This window comes from Triticum dicoccoides, chromosome 5A (genome assembly GCF_002162155.2).
Source record: "Triticum dicoccoides isolate Atlit2015 ecotype Zavitan chromosome 5A, WEW_v2.0, whole genome shotgun sequence".
NCBI lineage: Eukaryota > Viridiplantae > Streptophyta > Magnoliopsida > Poales > Poaceae > Triticum > Triticum dicoccoides.
In genome coordinates, this window is record NC_041388.1 from 459,114,990 (window position 1) to 459,132,839 (window position 17,850).

The window sequence follows — 17,850 nt, forward strand, 5'->3', positions numbered from 1 at the left end:
AAAAATAAGAAAATGATCAAAAAACATGAAACCATGCTTGATTTAATGTCATGCCACCAAGATGATGTGGTAAAAAAATTGGCATGTTTGACGAAAGTTTGGACAAACACCCATCACAAACCGGAGCAACTCACTAGAAGGTTCATGGTTCCAAGAGGGAAAAGGCATGTTTTATGACGAACGGGAGATAGCTTCCTCTTACGGCCTTCAATTTTGTTTCTATGTCTAACATGCACTAATACAACTGTCATGTGAAATTTTGGAAAAATTCAGGGGGTCATTTGACCTTCTAAAGACATTTAAGTTATTTTCGAGCCATTTAATGACCGTAATTAAAATTTGACCTACATCTACATGCAACCCTAACCCTAACGGTATGAAAAATCATATTTTTGTGTCCTTGTGTGGGAGTTAATTCCATGTGCAGTAAACTAGAAGGAATTTTCAAATATATTGGTCTCAAGGCATGGGCACACATGCATGGAGTGGCATGGCATTTGAATTCCAAAAAATTAAAAACTTATCAGAAAAACATGAAACCGTGCTAGATTTAATGTCTTGTCACCAAGTTGATGTGGTAAAAAAATTGGCATGTTTGACGAAAGTTTGGACAAACACCCCTCACAAACCGAAGCAACTCACTAGAAGGTTTGTGGTTCCGAGAGGGAACAATGCATGTTTGATGACGTACATGAGATAGCTTCCTCTTATGGCCTACAAATTTTTCTATGTTTAGCATGCACTAACACAACTTTCTTGTCAAAATCTGGAAAATTTTAGGGGTCATTTACCTTTTGAAGACATTTAAGTAATTTTCTAGCCGTTTAATGACCGTAATTGAAATTTGAACTACATCTACATGCAACGCCTAACCATAACTGTTTGAAAAATCATATTTTTGTGTACTTGTGTGCGAGTTAATTCCATGTGTAGTAAATTAGAAGAAATTTTCAAACATATTGGTCTAAAAGCATGGGCACACATGCATGGAGTGCCATGGCATTTTAATTCCAAAAAATAAGAAAATGATCAAAAACATGAAACCCTGCTTGATTTAATGTCATGCCACCAAGATGATGTGGTAAAAAAATTGGCATGTTTGACGAAAGTTTGAACACACACCCCTCACAAACCGGAGCAACTCATTATAAGGTTCGTGGTTCCGAGAGGGAACAAGGCATGTTTGATGACGAACGAGAGATAGCTTCCTCTTACGGCCTTCAATTTTTTTTCTAAGTTTAACGTGCACTAACACAACTTTCTTGTCAAAATCTGGAAAATTTTAGGGGTCATTTGACCTTTTAAAGACATTTAAGTAATTTTCTAGCCATTTATTGACCGTAATTCAAATTTGAACTACATCTACATGCAACGCCTAACCATAACGGTTTGAAAAATCATATTTTTGTGTACTTGTGTGCGAGTTAATTCCATGTGTAGTAAATTAGAAGAAATTTTCAAACATATTGGTCTAAAAGCATGGGCACACATGCATGGTGTGCCATGGCATTTTAATTCCAAAAAATAAGAAAATGATCAAAAACATGAAACCTTGCTTGATTTAATGTCATGCCACCAAGATGATGTGGTAAAAAAATTGGCATGTTTAACGAAAGTTTGGACACACACCCCTCACAAACCGGAGCAACTCATTAGAAGGTTTGTGGTTCCGAGAGGGAACAATGCATGTTTGATGACGAACGGGAGATAGCTTCCTCTTACGGCCTTCAAATTTTTTTCTACGTTTAACCTGCACTAATACAATTGTCTTGTGAAAATTTGGAAAATTTCAGGCGTCATTTGACCTTTCCAAGACATTTAATTGATTTTCTAACCATTTAATGACCATAATCAAATTTAAACTACATCTACATGCAACGCCTAACCATAAAAGTTTGAAAAATCATATTTTTACGTACTTGTGTGCGAGTTAATTCCATGTGCAGTAAATTAGAAGGAATTTTCAAACATATTGTTCTCAAGGAATGGGCACACATGCATGGAGTGCCATGGCATTTTAGTTCCAAAAAATTAAAAACTTATCAAAAAAACATGAAACCTTGCTAGATTGAATGTCATGCAACCAAGATGATGTGGTAAAAAAATTGGCATCTTTGACGAAAGTTTGGACACACATCCCTCACAAACCGGAGTAACTCACTAGAAGGTTCGTGGTTCCAATAGGGAACAATGCATGTTTGGTGACAAACGGGAGATAGCTTCCTCTTACGGCCTTCAATTTTTTCCTATGTTTAACATGCACTAATACAACTGTCTTGTGATAATTTGGAAAATTTCAGGGGTTATTTGACCTTTTAAAGACATTTAAGTGATTTTCTAGCCATTTAATGACCGTAATTAAAATTTGAACTACATCTACATGCAACGCCTAACCATAACAGTTTGAAAAATCATATTTCTGTGTACTTGTGTGCGAGCTAATTCCATGTGCAGTAAATTAGAAGGGATTTTCAAACATATTGGTCTCAAGGCATGGGCACACATGCATGGAGTGCCATGGCATTTGAATTCCAAAAAATTAAAAACTTATCAGAAAAACATGAAACCTTGCTAGATTTAATGTCTTGTCACCAAGATGATGTGGTAAAAAAATTGGCATGTTTGACGAAAGTTTGGACACACACCCCTCACAAACCGGAGCAACTAACTAGAAGGTTCGTGGTTCCGAGAGGGAACAATGCTTGTTTGATTACGTACAGGAGATAGCTTCCTCTTACGGCCTTCAATTTTTTTCTATGTTTAACATGCACTAACACAACTGTCTTGTCAAAATCTGGAAAATTTCAGGGGTCATTTGACATTTTAAAGACATTTAATCGATTTTATAACCATTTAATGACCGTATTAAAATTTGAACTACATCTACATGCAACGCCTAACCATAACTGGTTGAAAAATCATATTTTTGTGTACTTGTGTGCGAGTTAATTCCATGTGTAGTAAATTAGAAGGAATTTTCAAACATATTGATCTCAAGGAATGGGCACACATGCATGGAGGGCCATGGCATTTTAATTCCAAAAAATTAAAAACTTATTAGAAAAACATGAAACCTTGCTAGATTGAATGTCATGCAACCAAGATGATGTGGTAAAAAATTGGCATCTTTGACGAAAGTTTGGACACACATCCCTCACAAACCGGAGCAACTCACTAGAATGTTCGTGGTTCTGAGAGGGAACAATGCATGTTTGGTGACGAACGGGAGATAGCTTCCTCTTACGGCCTTCAATTTTTTTCTATGTTTAACATGCACTAACACATCTGTCTTGTCAAAATCTGCAAAAGTTTTGGGGTCATTTGACATTTTGAAGACATTTAAGTAATTTTCTAGCTGTTTAATAACCTCTATTCAAATTTGAACTACATCTACGTGCAACGCCTAACCATAACGGTTTGAAAAATCATATTTCTGTGAACTTGTGTGCGAGTTAATTCCATGTGCAGTAAATTAGAAGGAATTTTCAAACATATAGGTCTAAAAGCATGGGCACACATGCATGGAGTGCCATGGCATTTTAATTCCAAAAAATAAGAAAATGATCAAAAACATGAAACCTTGCTTGATTTAATGTCATGCCACCAAGATGATGTGGTAAAAAAATTGGCATGTTTGACGAAAGTTTGGACACACACCCCTCACAAACCGGAGCAACTCACTAGAAGGTTCGTGGTTCCGAGAGGGAACAATGCATGATTGATGACGTAAAGGTGATAGCTTCCTCTTACGGCCTTCAAAATTTTTCTAGGTTTAACATGCACTAACACAACTGTGTTGTCAAGATCTGGAAAATTTCAGGGGTCATTTGACCTTTTAAAGACATTTAAGTAATTTTCTAGCTGTTTAATGACCGTAATTCAAATTTGAACTACATCTATATGCAACGCGTAACCATAACTGTTTGAAAAATCATATTTTGGTGTACTTGTGTGCGAGTTAACTCCATGTGCAGTAAATTAGAAGGAATTTTTCAACATATTGGTCTAAAAGCCTGGGCACACATGCATGGAGTGCCATGGCATTTTAATTCCAATAAACAAGAAAATGGTCAAAAAACATGAAACCTTGCTTGATTTAATGTCATGCCACCAAGATGATGTGGTAAAAAATTGGGTTGTTTGACGAAAGTTTGGACACACACCCCCCCACAAACCGGAGCAACTCATTAGAAGGTTCGTGGTTCCGAGAGGGAGCAATGCATGTTTGATGACGAACGGGAGATAGCTTCCTCTTACGGCCTTCAATTTTTTTTCTAAGTTTAACGTGCACTAATACAACTGTCTTGTGAAAATTTGGAAAATTTCAGGGGTCATTTGACCTGTTGAAGACATTTAGGTGATTTTCTAACCATTTAATGACCATAATTCAAATTTGAACTACATCTACAGGCAACGCCTAACCATAACGGTTAGAAAAATCATATTTTTGTGTACTTGTGAGTGAGTTAATTCCATGTGCATGAAATTAGAAGAAATTTTCAAACATATTGGTCTCAAGGCATGGGCACACATGCATGGAGTGCCATGGCATTTTAATTCCAAAAATATAAAAAACCTATCAGAAAAACATGAAACCTTGCTAGATTTAATGTCATGTCACCAAGATGATGTGGTAAAAAAATTGGCATGTTGGACGAAAGTTTGGACACACACCCCTCACAAACCGGAGCAACTCACTAGAAGGTTCATGGTTCCGAGAGGGAACAATGCATGTTTGATGACGTACAGGAGATAGCTTCCTCTTACGGCCTTCAAAATGTTTTTAGGTTTAACATGAACTAACACAACTATCTTGTCAATATCTGGAAAATTTCAGGGGTCATTTGACCTATTAAAGACATTTAAGTAATTTTCTAGCTGTTTAATGACCGTAATTCAAATTTGAACTACATCTACATGCAACACCTAACCATAACTGTTTGAAAAATCATATTTTTGTGTACTTGTGTGCGAGTTAATTCCGTGTGCAGTAAATTAGAGGGAATTTTCAAACATATTGGTCTAAAAGCATGGGCACACATGCATGGAGTGCCATGGCATTTTAATTCCAAAAAATAAGAAAATGATCAAAAAACATGAAACCTTGCTTGATTTAATATCATGCCACCAAGATGACGTGGTAAAAAAATTGGCATGTTTGACGAAAGTTTGGACACACACCCCTCACAAACTGGAGCAACTCATTAGAAGGTTCGTGGTTCTGAGAGGGAACAATGCATGTTTGATAACCAACGGGAGATAGCTTCCTCTTACGGCCTTCAAATTTTTTTCTAAGTTTAACATGCACTAATACAACTGTCTTTTGAAAATTTGAAAATTTCAGGGGTCATTTGACCTTTTGAACACATTTAAGTGATTTTCTAACCATTTAATGACCGTAATTTAAATTTGAACTACATCTACATGCAACGCCTAACCATAACGGTTTGAAAAATCATATTTTTGTGTACTCGTGTGTGAGTTAATTCCATGTGCATTAAATTAGAAGGAATTTTCAAACATATTGGTCTCAAGGCATGGGCACACATGCATGGAGTGCCATGTCATTTGAATTCCAAAAAATTAAAAACTTATCAGAAAAACATGAAACCTTGCTAGATTTAATGTCATGTCACCAAGATGATGTGGTAAAAAAATTGGCATGTTTGACGAAAGTTTGGACACACACCCCTCACAAATCGGAGCAACTCACTAGAAGGTTCGTGGTTCCGAGAGGGAACAATGCATGTGTGATGATGTACAGGAGATAGCTTCCTCTTACGGCCTTCAAATTTTTTCTATGTTTAACATGCACTAACACGACTTTCTTGTCAAAATCTAGAAAATTTCAGGGGTCATTTGACCTTTTAAAGACATTCAAGTAATTTTCTAGCCGTTTAATGACCGTAATTCAAATTTGAACTACATCTACATGCAACGCCTAACCATAACTATTTGAAAAATCATATTTTGTGTACTTGTGTGCGAGTTAATTCCATGTGCAGTAAATTAGAAGGAATTTTCAAACATATTGGTCTAAAAGCATGGGCACACATGCATGGAGTGCCATGGCATTTTAATTCCAAAAAATAAGAAAATGATCAAAAACATGAATCCTTGCTTGATTTAATGTCATGCCACCAAGATGATGTGGTAAAAAAATTGGCATGTTTGACGAAAGTTTGGACACACACCTCTCACAAACCAGAGTAACTCATTAGAAGGTTCGTGGTTCCGAGAGGGAACAATGCATGTTTGATGACGAACTGGAGATAGCTTCCTCTTACTGCCTTGAATTTTTTTTCTGCGTTTAACGTGCACTAATACAACTGTCTTGTGAAAATTTGGAAAATTTCAGCGGTCATTTGACCTTTTAAAGACATTTAAGCTATTTTCTAACCATTTAATGACCGTAATTCAAATTTGAACTGCATCTACATGCAACGTCTAACAATAACGGTTTGAAAAATCATATTTTCGTGTACTTGTGTGCGAGTTAATTCCATGTGCAGTAACTTAGAAGGAATTTTCAAACATATTGGTCTCAAGGCATGGGCACACATGCATGGAGTGCCATGGCATTTTAATTCCAAAAAATTAAAAACTTATCAGAAAAACATGAAACCTTGCTAGATTTAATGTCATGCCACCAGGATGATGTGGTAAAAAATTGGCATCTTTGACGAAAGTTTGGACACACACCCCTCACAAACTGGAGCAACTCACTAGAAGGTTCGTGGTTCTGAGAGGGAACAATGCATGTTTGATGACGAACGGGAGATAGCTTCCTCTTACGGCCTCAAATTTTTTTCTACGTTTAACGTGCACTAATACAACTGTCATGTGAAAATTTGGAAAATTTCAAGGGTCATTTGACCTTTTAAAGACATTTAAGTAATATATCTGGTGTTCAAAAAAGAAAATGTAAAGATCTAGCAAGACAACCGCCCCCACACGATTGGCACTCTATCTCATGGCTCGAGGTTGGTAGGTGAGTGGCGGGGATCATTAATCAGACACGGTTCTTCATTGGAAACCGTGAGCTATTTTGTTCACACACGGATTTTGCTGTAGGAATCGTGTGTAACTCAAACTACAGTACTTGTAAATTCCGGCGACTGGCATGTGTACTGTCCCCATCGATCTAGATTCCGGCCGCTAATAAATACTACCTTTCTCACATTGTCCCGCCTACATTCTCATCTACATCCTCCCCTCGCTCGCCCCCCTCTCTCTCTCAAATATTTGCCATGGCATCGCCGGTCTGCCCACGCACCGATGAGGAGTCGCTGTCCCCCGAGGACGCTCACTCGATTTGCAGCGACGAGGACCCCTATGCGCCGTCTGACGAGGTTGTGCCGGACCCCCCAACTTTGGATTGGTTTTGGGGCCAGTACAATCTTTGTTTGTCGAAGTCGCTGCCACCGGCTGAGAAAGCCAGGCAAGTGGCGTTCAAGAAGGAGATGGCGAAGGAGGAAGCCAGGTACCAGGTGGCCTATGAAGCCCGTGATGCCGTCTGGAAAAAGGAGGGGGCGGAGCTTTGGGGGCGGGCGCGTGGTCGTGCCGAGAGGTGTACGAAGACGGGTACTTCGCGAGGAAGGTCATAGGTGTTGGGCGCCTCGTCGCTGCGTGGAGGTGGGCCGTTAAGCTCCAGTGTGCCACCGATGAGGAGCTCCGGTGAGCGCCCAACGAAATGGCAAGATCGGCCGCCCGCGTCTACCAGCAAGAGGCAGATCGGTATGTCAAGCGCTGTAAGGCGGAGTACTGCCTCCGCACTGGGAAGACGCCGCGCACCAGGGAGCTGCTGGCGACGGGCTGCCAGAATACTGGCCCTAGGAGGGATTATTAGTTTTAGTATTGTTTGTTTTCAATTTTATGCATTGTACCTAGTAGTTAAGTATTAGCACGTATATATATATATTATGAATTCCATTAGATATCTGTTTTTGTATACTAATTTGAATCTAGTTGTTATCATCCACATATACATAATGGAAAGCGTATACACACACATTGAAACAGAAAATATAAGAATGGAAAACAGAGTACACACATTGAAACAGAGCAACGCTATGATTGATGTGAATACATAGCTATCCACGTCGAAACGACTTTTCAAAATAAAACACATCCATGAGACCATGACCAGCAGCCCTTGCCTACGGTAGCTCTTGGCTCTGCCTGAACTCGTGCAGGCATTCGTCCAAGCGGTCTACACGCTCGCGTTACATCTGGAGTGCGATCTCGAGATCCAAGTTGGCTATTTCATCGGAGATAACCAACTCAAGGATGCGATGGCCATGTTCCTCTACTGGGCCCAGGTGGACACCTGGGCCAAGGAGGGGGTCGAGCCTACGGACCAGCATGTTGGCATCCAGCAGGCCGCGGACAAGGCGAACGGCGGCACCCATGCGAACAGCGCGGCGAGCTTCCGGTGCAAGTATGGCGTGGCCGACCTCTGGTGCAAGTATGGCGCTGAGGGCCTCTGCCCACTCCTGGCGAGGAATGGGGGTACTGACCGGACATGTACCCAGCTGCGACGCCGTGTCAACAGCAGGCAAGCGCCGATGGATCCGCTCTTGCTGTGTGGCGCGCGGTGCCTCTCACTCTGCGGCGCTCCAACGGTTTTGCCGTGTGGTGAGTCACAGCCTATCGGTGCAGACGCGCCTAGCTTGCTCCGTGGCGCGCCATCGATCATGTTGTGCGGCGAGCTGCAGCTTGTCGGCGCTGACATGCCTATCTTGATCCGCAGCGCTCAAGCGCCATGCGCCAAAGGTCAACTCAACCCTGGCGATGACGCGCATCACAGCGTCGTCCATCACGTTGCCGGGAGCGCCTCAGCGTCGACGGGCCGTGGCACCTGCTCGTTTTCCTTGTCGACGAGGTTGATGGCAGAGGCAGCGCTTTGGTGGGTTGACATTCTTGGAACAGGTGGATGTGCTACAGGTTGCGCTTGTCGCCTCCGTGAGTCGCGCGCCGCCTATGAGCAATATCGTTGGGTGGCGGGAAAAAGGTGAGGAAATGGCAGGAAACGGTGGCGTGTTCATAAAATGCCACCAATTAATGGAAACTTAGCATAGAAGGAACATCGAGCTAGCACAAGAAGGAGATGATGATCACATGAACACGGACCACACTAGGGAACCGTTTCTGTTATTATCGGTATTCGCACACATTTCTGATTACAGACCTATTTGCCGCGTATCACAAACATCTTGTTATATTGAACTGTTTATGTTCTCTTGCCTCAATGCAAAAAGTTCATCCGAGTGAACCGCATGCCGTATATCGCACACACCTTCATCTGGCTGCCCGTTTCTTTTGTGTCGCCTAATCACAAACAGTTCGTCCGAGTGAACCGTATGCTGTATATCGCACACACCTTCTTCTGGCTGCCCGTTTCTTTTGTTCCTCCTCATTGCAAATAGTTAATTGAGCTGAACTGTATGCCCTGCATCGCACACACAACTAAAATCTGAACCGTGTTTGCTGCATCCTCCATCGCAAACGTTTTGCACCTTTTTTGACCATTTTTTACACCACCGCTTGCGATTATGGCATCGCACACAGTTTCGTCGAAGGGTCTTTGATCGTAGTGTCGCATTAGCAGCATCCTGTATGATCCGGAGCATCCTTCCATCATCCCCATGGACTCTCCACCGACACATCAAGCCCCACATGGACCTATGACAAGAGCGAGAACACGTGTTTTGGAAACCGAGGTGAACTCCTTCCTACTTAGCTTGCATATGGATACGAATGGAACATTGTTGCTACCTCACCAAGATACGCTATGTCTCATTAGGTACGAAGAGGAACACCACCAAGAGGCTCAGGAGCACCCCCAAGGAGAAGAGGAACCACCCCAAGGCCACGCGGACCAAGACGGAGTGCAACACCAGCAAAACTGGAAGTCCCAGGTGACCCCGTGCGCACGGGCCCCCAAGACCCCGTGCCCACGGGCTATCCAGGAAGTTGGCGCTGGAGTACCCCGTGCGCACGGGCCCCCAAGACCCCGTGCCCACGGGCTATCCAGGAAGTTGGCACTGGAGTACCCCGTGCGCACGGGCCTGTACCATGCCCACGGGACCCCCGTGCGCACGGGCCCAACTTACCCCGTGTGCACGGGCCTCCCAGGATGGACAGCTGAGATCTTCAAACCGAGCCCCTCTTCATCTCTTTCGGCCCCAAGACTATATAAACCGTACCTAGGGCTATATTTAGGGTTACAAAGTATGAGATGAGATATTTATGAACTTTGCTCCTTCTACCTTCCCATTTGTGGAATCAAGACCCCTTTGGGAAGAATCCTAGTGGATTTCAAGACCTCCTCTAGGAGAAGACTATCTTCAAGACCTCATCTCCTAGGAGTGGGAAGAACTTTGCCATTGTATCTTTCCTTTGATTGTGTTTGTGACTTGTGGATCTTATGTTGCTATCCTAGTGGATGTGTGATTGGGGAATTGTTTGAGTGATTTCCTCTTTGTGTTCTTGAGAGTTTGCCCTTTTCCCCCTCCAAGTGTGAAAAGATCCCCCTCTAGGATTTCATCCTATATCATTTTGGTATCAAGAGCAAGGTAGATTCACATCTTGGAGTCCCTTCCCCCCATTTGCTAGCTTGATTTTGTTGTTTTTCGTCCAAATTCGAAAATCCCCACAAAAATAGCCCAAAAAAATTTTCTTGCAATTTGTTGGATCTTGTGAGATTTGGTTGTTTTGATCCACGAATTTGGAGTTTGGCAAGTGGATCTACCCATCATCCTGCTTCCCCACCTTCCAAATCCTCGAAATTGTCCTTATCTTGGCAAATACCCACGGATCCGGAGCTGTTCATCTGCTCGCAGCACACCCCGTGCACATGGGCCCTCGAGACCCCGTGCACACGGGCCTCACTTACCCTGTGCGCACGGACCTTCCAGAAACTTTCGGCCATCTTTGGTTTGCACCATTTTGCTTCCATACCAACACTCGTGTTCTTCCGCACTATTTCTCGTGGTTGTTTGAGTTTCAGACCGTGGTTTCTCTTGTGTGCTAAGTTGTTTCGGCTACTTAGGCCCATTTGGACATCATCATCGCCGCCACTCGATCAACAACTCGGACACCACACCGGCTTCAACAACTACATTCTTACCACACGATCGGATGGTAACCTCGACGACATCTCACCCTTGCTTTTGCATTGAAAACCCGAGCCATTTCACGTCGCTTACCCATCGAGACTAGCAAGTCGAGAATTTCCGGGCCACGCTATTGTGCACCATAGTGATCTTGTTACCATCTTAGTGCCATAAGTCTCTCCTGTGCATATCTTACATACTTGTCTCATATCATACTTGGCTCTAGCTTAAAAAAAACAAGAAAAGCTTTTACGCAAAAGAGGAGCAACAAAGAGCTTGTAAGCAATATCATCGAGTCATTTTTGCATATCATCTTTGACACCTTATACGTAGCATAGTTGGGATTGAAGACGGCACGTTTCTCTCGTAGGTTGGTGCACATGTGTATCTAGCCCATTTGAGCAATCGAGCTAGTGTCTCTCTAGTATTCGCACAACAAGAGCATTTCCCGTGGTTCCACATTTTGAGCTCACCCCTTGGTTGTGCGGATCCCATCTATCTTCCGTGTGTGTGTTCCTAGTGATATCATTGGGTTTGATCTATTTGTTTTTACTTGCATTTTTGTGAATCTTCTCAACCTTATTGATATCTTGACTAACATTTGCTTGAAATTTTTGCCACCATCATAACCGAGCTCCTCCATAAGCCTTTTACTTGTAGGTGTGAGAAACAATTCCCGGTACCAATTCCCCTATTATAGCATCGTGAGATCGTACTTGTTACATCCACAATCTTCGGAAAAGGTAACTTTGGTTTTGTTCTCTCATTTTTCCTACTCACCACCACTTTATCATGATGGATAGGCCGAGTTCTTCTACCAACCCACTCTTCCAACAACAAGATGGCGACATGACAAACTTCGTCACCAAGTCGCAACTCTTTGGTGCACAACATGCTTTGCATCAAGAGCAACAAGCTATGAGTGAACGCATCGACAACCTTGCCGTCGACTTGCGACTTTCCGAGGAACGTACAAGGGACTACTTCGACCACAAGCTCCATGATCACAAGCAAGAGAATGATGCAAGGATGGATGAAATTCGTGATTTGTGGTTGTGCAACAAGAGCATTTTTTTGGATTCCACATTTTGGCACAAGTACACCGTATTCACCCTCTCTGGTTCAAGTACACCGTCTTCGAACACTCTTCGTCGAGCCGCGCACACCGACCATCAAGCAAACCTCAATCCTCTACACGACACCGACTCGCAAGAGCATTGTCGACGTCAAACCCAAGAAGCCTTTGTGCTAGCACGAGAGCGGAAACGTCAACGCCAACATGAAGAGAAAGAACGCGCACGTCTACACCAACATGCACAAGATGCCGAGACACAACATCAAGAACAACAACTCTGTGATGCTCAAGCACTTGCGGCACAACAAGCTCTACGCGATTCAAGTCGAGTCGTTGCCGACCGAGGCCGTCAAGCCCTTGAACAAGAGGAAGCACTTCCCGAAGAAATTCAAGAACAAAGATTCCAAGCTCGCGTGCATCGTCAAGTTCCTCCTCGAGCTCGCGAAGCTCCCCCTCAAGCTCGACAACACCATCAAGTTCATCGAGAGCATGAAGACTATGAACATCCTCCACGACAAGAATAACATGAGGTTGACAACCCTCCGCGTCACGAGCACCACGAGTTGAACAATCATCTACAACATGGGCGTCATCATCCCCGACCCCAATACAATGAAGAACAACGCTATGGCAAGCTCAAGTTCACCATGCCCAAGTTCAACGGAAGCAACGATCCTGAAGAATACCTCTCATGGGCATTGAAAGTTGACAAGATCTTCCGTTTCCACAATTATGAAGAAGTGAAGAAGATCGTGATGGCATCCCTTGAGTTCCAAGACTATGTACTTATTTGGTGGGAACAAGTCATTGAGCGCCGAGAGGCAAGAGGTGATCCACCCATCACTACTTGGGCGCAAATGAAGGATGTCATGAGAGCACGCTTTGTTCCTACCTACTACAACCGCGATCTCTTCAAGAAACTCCAACAACTCAAGCAAGGAACCAAGAGCGTTGAAGAATACTACAAGGAGATGGAGATTTAATGATAAGAGCCAATGTCACAGAAGATGATGAGCAAACAATGGCACGCTTCTTGAATGGCCTCAACCATCCCATCAAGAAGATCGCCGACTTCCAACCATACTCAAATCTCATCGAGCTAGTGCACCAAGCCACCAAAGCGGAACGCCAAGTACAAGATGACTTCAAATACGCCAAGTACTCGTCCAAGACCTACGGTTCCTCTTATCAAGCTCCCGCGACTTCGGCAACTCCTACCTCAACTAGAGCATCACCAAGTACCAGCGACAAATCAAGTTACAAGAAGACTTCGACAAGTGCAAGTCGTCCTCCTACTAGAAGCAACTTCAAGCCGAAAGCTTCATCGTCATCTACTCCAACCGATGAGACCATCAAGTCAAGTTCCATCAAATGTTTCACATGCGGAGGCCGAGGCCACAAGTCCTTCGAGTGCACAAACAAGCGCACCATGATCCTCAACGACGACGGAACCTACAACTCCATGAGTGAAGGAGAAATGGAAGCCCTTGAGCAAGTGGCCATGCACCGCCAAGTGAACAACGAAGACGAAGATGATCAAGTCTTTTGTGATGAAGATTCAAGTCCCGCTCTTGTTGTCTCCAAGGTCTTGACTCTTTAACATCAACAAGGCGAAGATCAAAGATGCCATATCTTCCACACAAAGGCCGGCATCAACGGAAGGTCCGTCAAGGTCATCATCGATGGAGGTAGTTGCCACAACTTAGCAAGTGAAGATCTATGCTCCAAACTCCAATTGGTCAAGACGAAGCACCCTCACCCCTACAAGGTTCAATGGCTAAGTGACACCGGCACCATACAAGTCGAGCATCGAGTACAAGTCTCTTTCAAGATTGGCGCCTATGAAGACACTTTGGAGTGTGATGTCCTTCCGATGACCATTTGCCACCTCCTTCTTGGACGGCCATGGCAATTTGACCGAGGTGTCATTCACAATGGGCGTACAAATCACTATAGCTTCAAGATGAAAGGGAAGGAGTTTGTGCTACACCCTATGTCTCCAAGCCAAGTGCTTGCCGACAAGCAAAACACCCATCGTGGAGAGAATAGTGAGAGAGTGAGCCACCAAAAAGAGAGTGAGCGCCACAAGCCCAAATTGAGTGCCTCCACGATGAGCGACAAGGAAAACTTAGTCCTATTTGCCACCAAATGTGAGATGAGAGAAGTGTGTGAGAACCCATCAAGTTTCCTACACTATGTCCTATTGTGCAAGGACGAGGCACCAAAAACTAACACCTCTCACAATCTACCTTTGGTGTTATCGTCTCTATTGCAGGAATTTCAAGATGTTTTCCCCGATGAGCTACCTCCGGGTCTACCTCAGGCATTGAGCACCGCATCGACCTCATCCCCGGAGCACCGCTCCCGAACAAAGCTCCCTACCGCGTCAACCCCGAAGAAACCAAAGAAATTCAAAGGCAAGTAAAGCATCTCATAGACCATGGACATGTGCGTGAAAGTTTGAGCCCTTGTGCCGTTCCGGTCATTCTTGTGCCAAAACGCGACGGTAGCTTTCGCATGTGCTCCGATTGTAGACCTATCAATGCTATCACCATTTGCTATAGGTACCCCATTCCACGCCTAGATGATATGCTTGATGAGCTTAGCGGTGCCACTATATTTTCCAAAATTGATCTTAAGAGTGGTTACTATCAAATCCGCATACAAGAGGGTGATGAATGGAAAACCGCCTTCAAAACCAAGTTTGGTTTGTATGAGTGGTTAGCCATGCTTATGGGTCTCTCGGAAGCACCGGGCACTTTTATGCACCTTATGAATCATGTCTCTCGCCCTTACATTGGTATATTTGTTGTGGTTTACTTCGATGACATTCTTGTGTTTAGCAAATCCATCAAAGAGCATGTCACCCATGTCCGTACCGTTTTGCAAACTCTTAGAAAAGTGCGCCTCTATGCTAATATGGAGAAATGCCTTTTTGGTGTTGATAAGCTCGTTTTCTTGGGTTTTGTTGTTTCTTCTAAGGGTGTTCATGTAGATGAGTCCAAGATCAATGCTATTAAGACTTGGCCGCAACCAACCAACTTGCATCAAGTGCGTAGTTTCCTTGGTCTTGCGGGTTTCTATCGTCGCTTTGTGAAGGATTTTATCACCATTGCTTGCCTTTGCATGCTTTGAGCAAGAAGGATGCGCCTTTTATTTGGGGACCATCCCAAGATACCGCATTCAATGAGCTTAAGAATTTGCTTACTCATGCTCCCGTGCTTGCTTTACCCAACTTTGACAAACCTTTTGAAATTCATTGCTTTACCCAACTTTAGTGAGAAACATTCCGGAGCACAACTCAATTACCCAATCTATGACAAAGAGCTATATGCTTTAGTCCATGTTTTGCATGAATGGGAACATTACCTTCGTCCCCATGAGTTTATCATTCATCCCGATCATGAGACTCCCAAGTATCTTAAGGGTCAAACTATGCAGACTAAGGCATAGCCTAGTGGTGGGAAGGGGCTGATGCCTTCCCACCCACCCAGGTTCAAGGCATGGTACTTGCAATTTGGGTTTATTGGACCAATTATACTGTAGGGGGTTCCCTTATAGTCTTTCTGTCAAAAAAAAGTTGAACAAGCGTCATGCTAAATGGAGTGAATTTATTGAGTCTTTTCCCTATGTCATCAAGTACATCAAGGGTAAAGAAAACATCGTAGCAGATGCTCTTTCCCGTATATGCATGCTTGTCACCCAACTTGAATTGAATGTCATTGGTTTCGAGCATATCAAAGACTTGTATGAGCATGATGCAACTTTTGCCATTCCTTATAACAAGTGTTTGTCGCATTCATCTTGGAAACGCTATTACCTAAAAGACGGATATCTTATGAGAGCTAACAAACTTTGCATTCCCGAGTCCTCTCTTCGTTTGTTGGCTTTGCAGGAATCCCATGGAGGAGGCTTAATGGGACACTTCGGACGCGACAAGACACTTGCTACGCTCTCCAAGAACTATTTTTGGCCAAAGATGGTTAGCAATGTCAATTGTTTCACCAACCGGTGTTCCACATGCCGCAAAGCTAAGTCCAAAGCTCAATCTCATGGTCTCTATATGCCTTTACCAATTCCATACCAACCTTGGGAAGACATTAGCATGGACTTTGTACTTGGTTTGCCTAGAACTCGAAATGGGAAAGACTCCATATTTGTCGTTGTGGACCGTTTCTCCAAAATGGCACATTTTATTCCTTGCAACACGATAGACGATGCTTCACATGTTGCAAATTTGTTTTGTAGGGAAATATTACGTCTTCATGGAAGGCCAAGGACAATTGTATCGGACCGCGACGTCAAGTTCTTGAGTTACTTTTGGAAGACCTTATGCGCCAAGCTTGGAATCAAGTTACTCTTCTCCACGGCATACCACCCTCAAACCGACGGCCAAATAGAGGTGACGAACCGTACACTCTCCACTCTACTACGAGTCTTGATCAAGAAGAACATCAAGGAGTGGGAGGAGTGTCTACCAATCACCGAGTTCGCCTACAACTGTGCAAGACATTCAACTACCGGCAAGTCCCCTTTCGAAGTCGTCTATGGATTCAACCCATTGTCCCCATTGGACATTCTTCCTCTACCACTGCACGAGCGCATCAACATGGACGCGAGCGACCGAGTGAACCACCTCAAGAAGATGCATGAAGATACAAGGCACACCATAGAGCGCCAAGTACAACGACTCGCGACCAAATGCAACGCCAACAAGTCCCCAATGGTGTTCCAACCGGGTGACCTAGTTTGGGTACATCTCCGCAAGGATCGTTTTCCCAAGGAACGCAAGTCCAAGCTACTCCCAAGAGCCGATGGCCCATTCAAGGTACTCGCACACTACAACGACAACGCCTACAAGGTCGACATACCACGAGAAAAGTACAATGTGAGCGACACATTCAACGTCAAAGACTTGGCCAAGTACCATGGTGATGAAGATCACGATCCGTGGATGGATCTCTTGATGCGAAGCATCCTTCCATTATCCCCATGGACTCTACACCGACACATCAAGCCCCACGTGGACCTATGACAAGAGTGAGAACACGTGCTTTGGAAACCGAGGTGAACTCCTTCCTACTTAGCTTGCATATGGATACGAATGGAACATTGTTGCTACCTCACCAAGATACGCTATGTCTCATTAGGTACGAAGAGGAACACCACCAAGAGGCTCAGGAGCACCCCCCAAGGAGAAGAGGAACCACCCCAAGGCCACGCGGACCAAGACAGAGTGCAACACCAGCAAAACTGGAAGTCCCAGGTGACCCCGTGCGCACGGGCCCCCGAGACCCCGTGCCCACGGGCTATCCAGGAAGTTGGCGCTGGAGCACCCCATGCGCACGGGCCTGTACCATGCCCACGGGACCCCCATGCGCAGGGGCCCAACTTACCCCATGCGCACGGGCCTCCCAGGATGGACGGCTGAGATCTTCAAGCCGAGCCCCTCTTCACCTCTTTCGACCCCAAGACTATATAAACCGTACCTAGGGCTATGTTTAGGGTTAGCAAAGTATGAGATGAGATATTTGTGAGCTCTGCTCCTTCTACCTTCCCATTTGTGGAATCAAGACCCCTTGGGGAAGAATCCTAGTGGATTTCAAGACCTCCTCTAGGAGAAGATTATCTTCAAGACCTCATCTCCTAGGAGTGGGA